Source organism: Oratosquilla oratoria, chromosome 12 (assembly GCF_046742065.1).
Source record: "Oratosquilla oratoria isolate Oo_2021 chromosome 12, ASM4674206v1, whole genome shotgun sequence".
NCBI classification, from domain to species: Eukaryota; Metazoa; Arthropoda; class Malacostraca; order Stomatopoda; family Squillidae; genus Oratosquilla; species Oratosquilla oratoria.
The window spans coordinates 69466257-69480698 of record NC_134788.1 but is presented as its reverse complement, the minus strand read 5'-3'; the positions used below and the strand labels follow the sequence as shown (position 1 = coordinate 69480698).

General features: G+C 39.6%; 1 long non-coding RNA gene across 1 annotated transcript in view; it reads right to left on the bottom strand.

Moving 5' to 3' along the window:
• LOC143031995 (uncharacterized) overlaps positions 1-6169 on the bottom strand; it is a 39572-nt gene extending 33403 nt beyond the window's left edge. Inside the window, exon 1 of the long non-coding RNA XR_012967057.1 lies at positions 5714-6169. This is a non-coding gene — a long non-coding RNA (uncharacterized LOC143031995). The remainder of the gene's footprint in view (positions 1-5713) is intronic.
• Positions 6170-14442: the final 8273 nt, after the last annotated feature.

Sequence of the window (14442 nt, the reverse complement as noted above, 5' to 3'; positions counted from 1 at the left end):
CAAAACACTCAACAGCATCACACTATCCAACACTAACACTACACGCTCTCACGCAGCAATAATCACAACAACAGATAATCTACCCTCAAACAGACAACAAGCAAACGCACTCATACGTCATTTTGCACAGACGAACCATCTTACATCTCACCCTGACAACCGACGCACCATTTGACATAAGAAAGACTTCCCCACAGACTCAGACTATACACCCTTCATAGACAGTCAGACAAAACTCATAATGCATAATCTCAACCACTCATCTGCCTGTGGCCCTGATAACATAAGCAACATCCACCTAAAACACATTGGACCACAAGGTATACACGCACTCACAAACATTGCAAACTACAGCTATTCACACAACACTATACCCGACATCTGGAAGCATGGTCAAATAATCACCATTCCAAAACCCAACAAAGACCCAACAATCCCAACATCGCACCGCCCAATCACACTTCTCTGCACCCCCTCTAAAGTCATTGAACGCCTAATACTTAAACTTGTCACACCATATATTCCCCTTGCTGACTCACAACACGGTTTTAGGCCACTACACTCCACAAACACTCTTCTGACAAACCTCACACAAAGAATTTTAGATGGCATCAATTCAGATAGGCCCCACCACAGAACACTTCTTATAACATTGGACATTAGTAAAGCTTTTGATGCTATCCCCCACCACAACCTGACAAATAAAATATATAACACAGACATGCACAATAACACCAAAAGATGTCTGGACATTTATCTGTCAGGCATGTATGCTCATGTGTCATACATTAGACAATCATCGCACATCAGAAACATTTTGAAGGGAGTACCTCATGGCTCGGTTCTATCCCCCACATTATTTAATCTATACATGCATGACTTACCCACACCAGACACCTCACAAATACAAATCTCTTCCTACGCAGACGACATAACAATCACATGCACACATCATAACACAGACAAAGCTGCAGAAATAATCCAGCCTTACCTTGACACACTCAACACATGGTTCATCACAGACTCAAAATAGCTCCAACCAAATCTACAGCAACACTTCTCACCAACTGGACAAAAGAACACAAATACATTCAAGTGATTAACGAAAAAGCAAATTGGGTCAGGGACACAGTAGATAGGAAGAAATGTATTGTGGTTTATGGGCTTAAAGAAAAACAAGGATTGGCGAGGTACATGAGAGAAAAAGAAGAAAAAGAGACAGCAGTAGAAATCCTTAATGAAATTCAGGGGGAAGATAGTGATTCAGGCACAGACTTAGAAGAGACTTACAGAATTGGTCGCTATACTAAGGATAGGAATCGACCTCTAAAGATAAAACTAAGGTCACAAGTGGTAGTAGAAGACATATTTGAAAAAGTAGGTAACTTGGCAAAGAGTGAAAAATACAAGTACAAATGGATAAAAAGAGAAATGAGTTACTGAGGAATTAGAAAAAGAAAGGGCGCTAAGAGAAGAAGCAAAGGAAAAAAACTTGAAAAGATCAGAGACAGAATGCAAAGAATTCCAGTGGAGAGTAATAGACTTGAGATTAAGACAATGGCGCTTCAAAACGAACAAAACAAGGGAAGAAGAAACCAGGGAGAAGGAAGAAAATTTAAAGTGGCCTATACCAACATTGACGGACTAATTTCGGGACTGAACGAACTCAATGATTATCTGTTAGAAGCAAAACCAGACATAATGGGAATTGTAGAGACTAAACTAAGAGGTGAAATACCATCCACTGTTATCGGACAAGGTTTATACAACTACTGGATAAAAAACAGGGACAAGAAACAGGGAGGGGGAATCATGTTCTTGGCCAAGAAAGACCTAAAGGTGACAAAAATTGCAGAGGGCAAAGGTAATGCTGAATTGATCATGATAAAAGTCGAAGGCAAGAATATGAAATGTAGAAAGTTTGTGGTGACTTATGTGCCTCCAAAAACAAGCGCTTAGAAAGAAAATTGAACATAAAAAAATGCTAGATGACACATGAAAAATCACTCAATGAGATACTAATGGGTAAGGGTAATCTGGTAGTTATGGGGGACTTCAATTGCAAAGAAATATGTTGGGACAGCATGACAGTGCAAGGAGATGACTCGTGGGGCAATGTACTGCTAGATAATGACCATGGAGTACACAATGACCCAATGGGTCCATGAAAACACAAGGTACAGAAATAATGAAGAGCCATCGAAACTAGATCTAATATTTACAACAGAGCCTGAAATAGTGCATAAAGTACCAGTATGAGTCACCTATTGTAAAGAGTTACCATGTACTCTTCGAAACTATACTTAAGGAAGAAATAGAATTAGAGAGGAACGATATGTATATGAATGTAAGACTGAGGTACAACAAAACAGACTTTACCTAAATAAAGACTTTCTTCCGGAATGCAAAACTGGGAAATATTTTACAGGGAAGAAACAGCAGTGGAAGAGAAATGGAATATATTGATGGAAAACTACACTTAAGGGGTAAACAGGCATGTACCAAGACAAAAGCGAGAGAGAGAGTACATTAAATGTTGGGTTCAACAAAAGATGCAGTGAGGCAAAAGACAGAAGGGACAAAGCTTGGAAAAAGTGGAGAAAAGACAAAAAACAAAGCAAATGGCAAATTTATGTTAACTATAGAAATGAGTATGTTAATGTGAGAAGAGAGGAGAAAAGGAACCATGAGAAGGATATTATAGACAAATGCAAAGAGCAACCCAAACTATTCTATCGGTATGTGAATGGTAAACTTAAAAACAAACAGGAATTGGTGAAACTATGCCAAGGAAACTTAGAATACACAGAAGATTTAGAGATGGCCGAAGTCATGAACAATCACTTTAAATCTGTTTTCACCAGAGAGAAAATACCGAATTGTGACATAGACAAAAACAAGAAATCTCCCCTCATGAATGAGTTTACAGCATCACTAAAGGAAATATCAGAACATTTATCAAGGCTGGATGTCAGAAAATCACATGGCCCGTACGGTATTGCAAAATTGGATTCTAAAGGAGTGCAAAGAAGAACTAACAGACAAAATACACATCTAATAAACAGCTCACTCAAAGAAGGAAAGATACCCGAGGACTGGAAAAAACGCTAACATTGTACCAATACACAAAGGAGGAAACAAAGAAGAACCCACCAACTATAGGCCAGTATCACTAACAAGCACCATTGCCAAAATTTGTGAGAAAATAATCAAGAATAGATGGGTAAAACATCTGGAAGACAATGACATATTAAACCCAAGACAATTCGGATTCAGACAAGGAAGATCATGCTCCACAAACTTAATATGCTTTTACTCAAGACTAATAGACATAGTGCAAGAAAGAAATGGATGGGCTGATTGTGCATTCCTAGACTTGCAAAAAGCCTTTGACAAAGTACCACACAGAAAACTACTAAAAAAACTGGAACACATAGGAGGAATACAGGGAAACCTACTAAAATGGATAGAGGACTTTCTGACTGGTAGAAAGATGAGAGTAGTGCTCAGAGAAAAATAATCAGACTGGAAAGAGGTGATCAGTGGAGTACCGCAAGGATCTGTGCTGGCACCAATAATGTTTGCTATCTATATGAATGACATGGATGAGGACGTGAACTGCTACATGAGCTTCTTTGCCGATGACGCCAAACTGCATAAGGAAAATATAAACTTATGAGGACTGTGAATAACTGCTAGAAGACCTAAAGAGGGTATGGAACTGGAGTCAGAAATGGGAAAGTGGACTTTAATACGAAGAAGTGTAGCATAATGGAGTTTGGAAAAAAGCAAAAACAGAATATCAGGAAAATATACAATTGGAACCAAAGAAGTAAAGAAAGTAGGATCCGAAAAGGATTTGGGAGTAATTATCACGAACGACTTGTCCTATGATATACAGATTAACAAAATTGTCGGGGAGACTTACAACTTGCTAAGATCAATAAAAGTGGCGTTTACATACTTGGACGAAGACATGATGAAAAAAAATATTGGTTACATTGATAAGGCCTAGATTAGAGTATGCAGCGACATTGTGGTCCCCCAGTACCAAAAAGAATATAAAGAAAATAGAAAGAATCCAAAGAGCAGCTACAAAAATGGCACCTGCACTTGCAAACCTATCATACGAAGAGAGATTGGCTAAACTGGAGTTACCGACACTGGAGCAAAGAATAGAGAGAGGTGACCTATTGACCATCTACAGAATCATGAAAGGCACAGAGGTACTCGATAGTGAGAACTTACTTAACTGGGACAAAAGAAACACAAGAGGACATGGAAAGAAAATAAAAAAACATAGCTATAGAAGAGAACTGAAGAAAAACAGTTTTCCTCATAGAGTTTTGGACACTTGGAACAAACTGGACAATGAAATAGTATGCGCAAAAACCATTCATGAGTTTAAAAACAAACTAGACACTGCAAGATACAAAGGCGGGACAACACGAGCATAGCTCCCCTTCCCGCAAAATACAACTAGGTAAATACAACTAGGTAAATACATATCTCATCTCTACATCAACAACACTCTAATACCACACACAAACACACCAAAAATTCTTGGTGTAACATACGACACATCCATGTCTTTCAAACAACACATCAAACATAAAAAACAAATGCACACCTAGACTTAACGCACTTAAGTCAATCACTGGAACAACATTTGGACAAAACAAAGAAACTAATATAACAATATACAAACAATGCATACGCTCAGTGATGAATTATGCAAGTCCTGCATGGGCTCCTAATCTCAGTGAGACACACCACAACACCCTTCAAATCATACAAAACAAAGCCCTAAAAACAATTACAGGCTGCACAAATACAACACCTACAGACCATTTACACCATGAAACAAAAGTCCTCAAAAGTCAAGGACCACCTCCACATGAGAGGCACAAACAAAACACTTGCTGCAGCCACCACAAACACATCACACCCGCTACACTACATTGCAGAACACCCACACACACACCAAGAAACATTAAAACTACACCCAAAGACCTTTATTACACACAGACACTCTTCTCTTCCTCCACAACCACCAAATACCAGCCTCCGGAAACATATTCATAATCATATAACCCACCGCTCCATTAACACACTGAAAGACAACACACTGCTGCATGCCAGACCCCCTGATATCCACCCTTCTGAATCCTCTCTCCCACCAAAGGACAGAGTCCACTTGGCCAGACTGCGATGCGGTCACCCACCCAGCACTTCTAAGCTACCAGAAGAGGTTGGACGACCGTGTTGTCAACAGCTGCCCAGGATGTAACACTTCACCCCATACCATACAACACATAATGGAAGACTGCATTATACACAATCATGCACGCAAACAACACAACATACACTCTATAAACGATTTGTGGGAAAAACCCACTTTCGGCTGTGGCCTTCCTTAGGGAGACGGGACTGCTCGGACAGACAGTCTAGGGAACGACAACAACAACTAATACTTAAAAGAGAACTGGTGGAAATTAAGGGAAAATCATTGTCAGTCCCACAAAGACCAACACCATGGCAATTTTTACTACATCATACACTTCCATACTTTAAGAAAAAAAAAGCACTTGATGATAAGGCTTAAGAAAATATTAAAAAATAAAAACACAAAATGCCTTCACTCACTCCCTCACTCACTCGTTCGCTACCAACGACAAGGCTACTTTGCCCAAGAATTTAAGCATCTACTTACAATGGTTGAATCCTTATACAGGTGGGGGCGAATGACGGGGCGATGAAATTCTCCAAGTAGGGGGCTAATAACCGGCGAGATGGTGCAGATCTGTAATTCAATAGGAGAATAAGAAGCAAGTCGGGACAGGCGTGAGTAGCTATTAACCTATTTTAAATAAGTGCGCAAAATTTCAATATATCACATTATTTTTTTCTAAAAAACACAAACAAAACAAAACAAAACTTAGGATCTTAGGTCTTCCGTAAACCTAGGCCCTAGTGAAGAGTGAACACAACTCCATGCTCTGCAAAATACCAGACGCACAGAGCGACAGACCAGGGTGTAAAATTAGCCTCATTTTATGCATAACAATTTTTCATTAAAAAAAAAAAAAAGGGGGCATTAATTTTGGGATAACCAGAAAATCATGAACTATATTACTAAATATGAGAACTACCACCAAGAAAAAAGAAAATAAAAACAATAGTAGAGTCGAGTTCATAGTAAAGTCAACTCGACTCTCTACCGTCAACTCGACTCTCTACCGTCAACTCGACTCTCTACCGTCAGCTCGACTCTCTACCGTCAGCTCGACTCTCTACCGTCAGCTCGACTCTCTACCGTCAGCTCGACTCTCTACCGTCAGCTCGACTCTCTACCGTCAGCTCGACTCTCTACCGTCAGCTCGACTCTCTACCGTCAGCTCGACTCTCTACCGTCAACTCGACTCTCTACCGTCAACTCGACTCTCTACCGTCAACTCGACTCTCTACCGTCAACTCGACTCTCTACCGTCAACTCGACTCTCTACCGTCAACTCGACTCTCTACCGTCAACTCGACTCTCTACCGTCAACTCGACTCTCTACCGTCAACTCGACTCTCTACCGTCAACTCGACTCTCTACTGTGAACTCGACTCTCTACTGTGAACTCGACTCTCTACTGTGAACTCGACTCTCTACTGTGAACTCGACTCTCTACTGTGAACTCGACTCTCTACTGTGAACTCGACTCTCTACTGTGAACTCGACTCTCTACTGTGAACTCGACTCTACTATGAACTCGACTCTACTATGAACTCGACTCTACTATGAACTCGACTCTACTATGAACTCGACTCTATACTATGAACTCGACTCTATACTATGAACTCGACTCTATACTATGAACTCGACTCTATACTATGAACTCGACTCTATACTATGAACTCGACTCTATACTATGAACTCGACTCTATACTATGAACTCGACTCTCTACTATGAACTCGACTCTCTATGAACTCGACTCTCTAATATGAACTCGACTCTCTACTATGAACTCGACTCTCTACTATGAACTCGACTTGACTTTGAACTCGACTCTCGACTATGAACTCGACTCTCTACTATGAACTCGACTCTCTACTATGAACTCGACTCTCTACTATGAACTCGACTCTCTACTATGAACTCGACTCTCTACTATGAACTCGACTCTCTACTATGAACTCGACTCTCTACTATGAACTCGACTCTCTACTATGAACTCGACTCTCTACTATGAACTCGACTCTCTACTATGAACTCGACTCTCTACTATGAACTCGACTCTCTACTATGAACTCGACTCTCTACTATGAACTCGACTCTCTACTATGAACTCGACTCTCTACTATGAACTCGACTCTACTATGAACTCGACTCTCTACTATCAACTCGACTCTCTACTATGAACTCGACTCTCTACTATGAACTCGACTCTCTACTATGAACTCGACTCTCTACTATGAACTCGACTCTCTACTATGAACTCGACTCTATGAACTCGACTCTACTATGAACTCGACTCTCTACTATGAACTCGACTCTCTACTATGAACTCGACTCTCTACTATGAACTCGACTCTCTACTATGAACTCGACTCTCTACTATGAACTCGACTCTACTATGAACTCGACTCTCTACTATGAACTCGACTCTCTACTATGAACTCGACTCTCTACTATGAACTCGACTCTCTACTATGAACTCGACTCTCTACTATGAACTCGACTCTCTACTATGAACTCGACTCTCTACTATGAACTCGACTCTCTACTATGAACTCGACTCTCTACTATGAACTCGACTCTCTACTATGAACTCGACTCTACTATGAACTCGACTCTCTACTATGAACTCGACTCTCTACTATGAACTCGACTCTCTACTATGAACTCGACTCTCTACTATGAACTCGACTCTACTATGAACTCGACTCTACTATGAACTCGACTCTACTATGAACTCGACTCTACTATGAACTCGACTCTACTATGAACTCGACTCTACTATGAACTCGACTCTACTATGAACTCGACTCTACTATGAACTCGACTCTACTATGAACTCGACTCTACTATGAACTCGACTACTATGAACTCGACTCTACTATGAACTCGACTCTATGAACTCGACTCTACTATGAACTCGACTCTACTATGAACTCGACTCTACTATGAACTCGACTCTACTATGAACTCGACTCTACTATGAACTCGACTCTACTATGAACTCGACTCTACTATGAACTCGACTCTACTATGAACTCGACTCTACTATGAACTCGACTACTATGAACTCGACTCTACTATGAACTCGACTCTACTATGAACTCGACTCTACTATGAACTCGACTCTACTATGAACTCGACTCTACTATGAACTCAACTCTACTAACAACTCTACTCTACTGATCAACTCGAACTCTACTATCAACTCGACTCTACTATCAACTCGACTCTACTATCAACTCGACTCTCTACTATCAACTCGACTCTCTACTAGCAACTCGACTCTCTACTAGCAACTCGACTCTCTACTATCAACTCGACTCTCTACTATCAACTCGACTCTCTACTATCAACTCGACTCTCTACTATGAACTCGACTCTACTATCAACTCGACTCTCTACTATCGACTCGACTCTCTACTATCAACTCGACTTAAATTCATCTTATCACTGCATCATTGCAAGACTGTCATAACTCAAATTTCAAGAATACAGTAACAATGGTTTATAAGGATGCTGAATAATTCTGCGTCTTTTGGTTTAAGTCGCAAGTCAGGTGGAGCCCTTTTTACCTAATCAACATTTTAAGTTTTGTTGTTTTGGGTAAATTATTAAAGTTATGGGACAGATACTTTAAAATGCTTCTGAAAAATCACGTTATCTTTAAGACACTTTTTTCTGAGGAAAATACTTTATATTGCAGAAACTTGAAGAAATAACAAGCATAGAGCTCGTCATTTCTCCTAGTTTTTATTTACTATGTATAATACGTCTCCAAAACATATCATGCACTTACATACTTTAATAAAAATAAAAAAAAACACTGGATGAAAAGGCTTGAGGAAAAAAAAAAAAAAGAAGATACGCCTTCAATCACTCGTTCGCTACTTTTAGAGATCTACTTACATAGTTCAGGTTCCATGGTCAAATCCTTTTACAGGTTTGGGGCAGCGAATATCGGGCCAGTAGTTCAATTCTCGTGTAGGTAGGGGGGGGGGGCGAATGCTCCAGAATCTGTAAACGAACAGAAGAAAAAGTACAGGCAGAATAGTCGGTTTTCAATACCTCCAAGTACCACGCTATTTCACAAAACACTTAATTTTTCATACTATGCAAAACATCATATCATCAATCATATCTTATGCAATACTTCAATATATATCATGTTATTTCACAACAAACATATGGGAAATAAACTTGGTATTTAAGGTCTTCGATAAACCTTGGCCACTGGTGAATAGTGTTGTATACAATATATCTCGAGAACGCTATCACCAAAACCTGGGAATCCATGCGAGTCCATTACCCTACAAAGAATCATTCCACATCTCCTTCATCTTCAAATATTTCAATATAATTATAAGATCTACATGGTCTACTGTTTCCAAGCTAAGTAATCATATATTCATAGTAGCGAGTCAAGTTCATAGTGGAGAGTCGAGTTCATAGTAGAGAGTCGAGTTCATAGTAGAGAGTCGAGTTGATAGTAGAGTCGAGTTCATAGTAGAGAGACGAGTTCATGGTAGAGAGTCGAGTTCATAGCGGAGGGTCGAGTTGATAGTAGTGGGTCGAGTTGGTAGATGAGTGTCGAGTTGATAGCAGAGGGTCGAGTTGATAGTACAGAGTCTGTACTATGAACTCTACTCTCTACTATCAACTCGACTCTCTACTATCAACTCGATTCTCTACTATCAACTCGACCCTCTACTATCAACTCGACTCTCTACTATCAACTCGACCCTCTACCATCAACTCGACTCTCTACTATCAACTCAACTCTCTACTATCAACTAGACTCTCTACTATCAACTCGACTCTCTACTATCAACTCGACTCTACTATCAACTCGACTCTCTACTATCAACGCGACTCTCTACTATCAACTCGACTCCCTACTATCAACTCGACTCTACTATGAACTCGACTCTCTACTATGAACTCGACTCTACTATGAACTCGGCTCACTACTATGAACTCGGCTCTCTACTATGAACTCTGCTCTCTACTATGAACTCGGCTCTCTACTATGAACTCGACTCTCTACTATGAACTCGACTCGCTACTATGAACTCGACTCTCTACTATGAACTCGACTCTCTACTATGAACTCGACTCTCTACTATGAACTCGACTCTCTACAATGAACTCGACTCGACTATGAACTCGACTCGACTATGAACTCGACTCGACTATGAACTCGACTCGACTATGAACTCGACTCGACTATGAACTCGACTCGACTATGAACTCGACTCTCTACTATGAACTCGACTCTCTACTATGAACTCGACTCTCTACTATGAACTCGACTCTCTACTATGAACTCGACTCTCTACTATGAACTCGACTCTCTACTATGAACTCGACTCTACTATGAACTCGACTCTACTATGAACTCGACTCTCTACTATGAACTCGACTCTCTACTATGAACTCGACTCTCTACTATGAACTCGACTCTCTACTATGAACTCGACTCTCTACTACTATGAACTCGACTCTCTACTATGAACTCGACTCTCTACTATAAACTCGACTCTCTACTATGAACTCGACTCTCTACTATGAACTCGACTCTCTACTACGAACTCGACTCGAACTCGGCGCTCTACTATGAACTCGGCTCTCTACTATGAACTCGACTCTCTACTATGAACTCGAGTCTCTACTATGAACTCGACTCTCTACTATGAACTCCGACTCTCTACTATGAACTCCGACTCTCTACTATGAACTCGACTCTCTACTATGAACTCGACTCTCTACTATGAACTCGACTCTCTACTATGAACTCTACTCTCTACTATGAACTCGACTCTCTACTATGAACTCGACTCTCTACTATGAACTCGACTCTCTACTATGAACTCGACTCTCTACTATGAACTCGACTCTCTACTATGAACTCGACTCTCTACTATGAACTCGACTCTCTACTATGAACTCGACTCTCGACTATGAACTCGACTCGACTATGAACTCGACTCGACTATGAACTCGACTCTCTACCATGAACTCGACTCTCTACCATGAACTCGACTCTCTACCATGAACTCGACTCTCTACCATGAACTCGACTCTCTACCATGAACTCGAATCTCTACTATGAACTCGACTCTCTACTATGAACTCGACTCTCTACTATGAACTCGACTCTACTATAAACTCGACTCTACTATGAACTCGACTCTCTACTATGAACTCGACTCTCTACTATGAACTCGACTCTCTACTATGAACTCGACTCTCTACTATGAACTCGACTCTCTACTATGAACTCGACTCTCTACTATGAACTCGACTCTCTCCTATGAACTCGACTCTACTATGAACTCGACTCTTTACTATGAACTCGGCTCTCTACTATGAACTCGACTCTCTACTACGAACTCGACTCTATGAACTCGACTCTCTACTATGAACTCGACTCTACTATGAACTCGACTCTCTACTATGAACTCGACTCTCTACTATGAACTCGACTCTCTACTATGAACTCGACTCTCTACTATGAACTCGACTCTCTACTATGAACTCGACTCTCTACTATGAACTCGACTCTCTACTATGAACTCGACTCTCTACTATGAACTCGACTCTCTACTATGAACTCGACTCTCTACTATGAACTCGACTCTACTATGAACTCGACTCTCTACTATCAACTCGACTCTATCAACTCGACTCTCTACTATCAACTCGACTCTCTACTATGAACTCGACTCTCTACTATGAACTCGACTCTCTACTATCAACTCGACTCTACTATCAACTCGACTCTACTATCAACTCGACTCTACTATCAACTCGACTCTACTATGAACTCGACTCTACTATCAACTCGACTCTACTATCAACTCGACTACTATCAACTCGACTCTACTATGAACTCGACTCTACTATCAACTCGACTCTACTATCAACTCGACTGTACTATCAACTCGACTGTACTATCAACTCGACTCTCTACTATCAACTCGACTCTCTACTATCAACTCGACTCTCTACTATCAACTCGACTCTCTACTATCAACTCGACTCTCTACTATCAACTCGACTCTCTACTATCGACTCCTACTATCAACTCGGACTCTCTACTATCAAACTCGACTCTACTATCAACTCGACTCTCTACTATCAACTCGACTAAAATTCATCTTCTTATCACTGCATCCTTGCAAGACTTGTCATAAACTCAAATTTCAAGAATACAGTAACAATGGTTTATAAGGATGCTGGAGGGTCTCACTAATTGCCGAACAAACCGAAAACCGAGAAAAGCCGAACAAAACAACAAAACCCAAACAAAGACGGGTTTTGCTCAAATGCAAACTTCTATATATATATGGTTGCATTATTTGAACTATTTTCTTTAAAATGTGTGATTTCCGTGTAATATGATCAAAGAGAACTTACGTTTTTATCCTCTGCAATTTTACCGACCCCAGCTACGATTCGTCCAGCCCGCCGTCTATGATCACTGGTGGTATGGATCAAACTACACTCTTTTAAGTTTCTTACTGTTGTGTTATTAGTGTAATAGACTGCATATAGTTGAATTATTTAAACTCTTTTCTTTAAAATGTGTGATTTTCATGTAATTTAACACAACAGTAAGAAACTTAAGAGTGTAGTTTGATCCATACCACCAGTGATCGTAGACGGCGGGCTGGACGAATCGTAGCTGGGGTCGGTAAAATTGCAGAGGATAAAAAAGTTCTCTTTGATCATATTACATGGAAATCACACATTTTAAAGAAAATAGCTCAAATAATGCAATCATATATATATAGAAGTATGCATTTGAGCAAAACCCGTCCTTGTTTGGGTTTTGTTGTTTTGATCGGCTTTTCTCGGTTTTGTTCGGTTTGTTCGGCAATTAGTGAGACCGATGCTGAATAATTCTGCGTCTTTTGGTTTAAGTCGCAAGTCAGGTGGAGCCCTTTTTACCTAATCAACATTTTAAGTTTTGTTGTTTTGGGTAAATTATTAGTTATGGGACAGATACTTTAAAATGCTTCTGAAAAATCACGTTATCTTTAAGACACTTTTTTCTGAGGAAAATACTTTATATTGCAGAAACTTGGAGAAATAACAAGCATAGAGCTTGTCATTTCTCCTAGTTTTTATTTACTATGTATAATACGTCTCCAAAACATATCATGCACTTACATACTTTAATAAAAATAAAAAAACACTGGATGAAAAGGCTTGAGGAAAAAAAAAAAAAAAAAAAGAAGATACGCCTTCAATCACTCGTTCGCTACTAATTTTAGAGATCTACTTACATAGTTCAGGTTCCATGGTCAAATCCTTTTACAGGTTTGGGGCAGCGAATATCGGGCCAGTAGTTCAATTCTCGTGTAGGTGGGGGGGGGGGCGAATGCTCCAGAATCTGTAAACGAACGGAAGCATAAGTACAGGAAGAGTAGTCGGTTTGCAATACTTCGATGTACCACGCTATTTCACAATAGACTTCAATTTTTCATACTATGCAATACATCATATCATATGCAATACTTCAATATATATCATGTTATTTCACAACAAACATATGGAAAATAAACTTGGTATTTAAGGTCTTCGGTAAACCTTGGCCACTGGTGAATAGTGTTGTATACAATATATCTCAAGAACGCTATCACCAAAACCTGGGAATCCATGCAAGTCCATTACCCTACAATGAATCATTCCACATCTCCTTCATCTTCTAATATTTCAATATAATTATAAGATCTACATGGTCTACTGTTTCCAAGCTAAGTAAACATATATAATTCATTTCAATTTCATTAATGTACAAGGATATAGATCGCCATTTCACTTACCAAGTTTTCGCAGCTTCCTTATCTCTTGACTTTCAAACAGCGACTGAAACGGATGGCGTCTGACGTCATGAACTTTTCAAATCCTCGACATTCTGTCGACGTAGCTATGATCCATACATCACAACAAACTAAAGCCAATACTTTCTTGAATTTCTATACAATAATTAAAATGTAAATATCTCAAATGTATGACATATAAGATGATATGTTTATCTTCTCAAGAATTTCAAGTCATCGTTTACGATAGGCGCATGCACAGATCGTCCCGCATTAAGAAAACAGATTGGCATTGTTAGATAATAAACGAATATGTAAATAGTAGATAATAATAAATCTACATATAACTAATAATAAATGAGAATCAAACAGACAAATTATAAGAAAAT